This window comes from Eumetopias jubatus, unplaced genomic scaffold, assembly GCF_037043125.1.
Source record: "Eumetopias jubatus isolate StellerSeaLion01/CBP00866 unplaced genomic scaffold, mEumJub1_p1.0 scaffold_4, whole genome shotgun sequence".
Classification (NCBI taxonomy): domain Eukaryota; kingdom Metazoa; phylum Chordata; class Mammalia; order Carnivora; family Otariidae; genus Eumetopias; species Eumetopias jubatus.
This window is the reverse complement of record NW_028274810.1, coordinates 33,371,054-33,372,951: the sequence shown is the minus strand read 5'-3', so window position 1 is coordinate 33,372,951 and position 1,898 is coordinate 33,371,054. Positions and strand designations below refer to the sequence as shown.

The 1,898-nt window shown below is 37.5% G+C and overlaps 1 pseudogene; it reads right to left on the bottom strand.

Moving 5' to 3' along the window:
- Positions 1-418: 418 nt before the first annotated feature.
- Positions 419-512, bottom strand: LOC114208541 (U6 spliceosomal RNA; annotated as a pseudogene).
- Positions 513-1,898: the final 1,386 nt, after the last annotated feature.

Genomic DNA, 1,898 nt, shown 5'->3' with positions numbered 1-1,898 from the left:
GAAGAAGTCACAGCATCCATTAATAAAAAATGACTGGGGCTTTCTATCAACAGAAGCATCATTAGGAAACGTATGGTAGGAAAATAGTGGGCTATAGATTTGTGGTGGCAGGGATGGCAATGGAATACTAACATTTATACCCTCTTAACCACTTTGTTTTAAAAAGGATGCTGGATTTCAGGTACCAACACATGTGCTTAATACAGCATTTTGCATGTTCAGTTTCTTGCTAAATTCCTGACCACAGACTCAAAAGATGGGACCGCCTTATCTGATCCTTTGGCCCTCCCTCCAGCCTCCAAACACAAATATTTCTTTTTCCAGTTTTATTGAGATATAATTGACACATAACCTTGTATTTTAAGGTGTACAACTTAATGATTTGCTATATGTAACTTTTACACCATAAGTTTAGCTTAAAAATATGGAATGCTTCATGAATTTGTTTTCACAGGGGCCATGCTAATCTCCTCTGTACCATTCCAATTTTTTAGGATACGTCCCGTCAAGGTGAGCACCAAGGATATTTCTAACAGGTAACTGATTGCCATTTCCTGAGCATATCTTCCATGAAGGAACTGATCAATTCTCGGCAAAAGATAAATCAGATACGAAGGGGAAGGGCCTCAAATTAATCCAATACTTTCTTGAACAGTCTCCTCTCTTTGCTGTACTTCTACCCCCCATCATGAACCCTAGAGTAAATAAAGGAAGTATGCTTCACATTTCCAATAAACTCTGCAATCTGTATCTCAACTGAGGATGCTTCTTGGTCACATAGTAGACTTGTAATGCTAAAGCTACTGTGCTGCATTTTGAGAGAAAACACAGCAGTCATGTTCCATTAACAGAAAGCCTTCTCGAACATGTCTTTTGGTAGGTTAAAGGGATCTGAGTCATCCGCTGAGGGTGAAGGGAGAAAATTAAGTTCATGTAAAAAAACACCTACAAATCTTAATAGGGGGATGAGCTAAAACTACAAAAGTCCTCACCACTGTACAATTTTCAAGTATCACTAATGCACATCACCAGTGGATTAACTAATAGTGTTCTGCTTTAATGGCATTTCTACCCTATCATTAACCCAAGCATGGTCCATAAAGTTATTCAAATAAATGAGCTTACTACAGTTTATGTGATTTCCAGTTCTATCAGTTCCATAAGAATAACAGCATCAAATTCCCCATCTAGGCTCTGTTGCATGGATCTGAAGGCTAGGGATGGGATAATATCAATGGTTACTCAAAATGAATTCAAATTCCCACTGTGGCAGTATTCCATTATTTGTTTTCAAAAGATCATGGTTCTGATCCTAATTCTGCATGGTAGGATATGGGCTTCTAATGATAATCCACTATTAATCCTATACTCTACTATCAGATGGAATCTGGATAGATGATGTTTCAAACCACTACCTAGTCTATATTGAAAATTACACTGGTCTTGATAAGAAGTAGTTGGAATATACCACCACCCTCCAAAAAAATCCTATTTAATCCAATCTTCTGTTGGAAGTCAAGGATTTATGTCACTATTATAGAAAAACTCATTTTGGTTATAGCACCAACATGGCCAAATAAATGACTCCAAGATGCTAGAAGAAAGTATTTGGCCAAGATAAATGGGTGTTCAAACAGGCCTCCCCAGCTTACTCATTTTGCTATATGGAAAATGAACTAACTGAGTTTAATGTACACCAAATGAGATTTGGAAGCATGTTCTAATTCACTTCATTCTCTACCTGGAATGAGCAGTTTTTTATTTCCCTGCTTCCACCTTTAATCCCTATAGTATATTCTCAACAAAATGGCCAAAGAAATCCTTTCTAAATATACATCAGATCATGGCCCTCCTCTGCTCCAAATTCTTCCCTAACTCCCATTCCATGAAAAGCACAA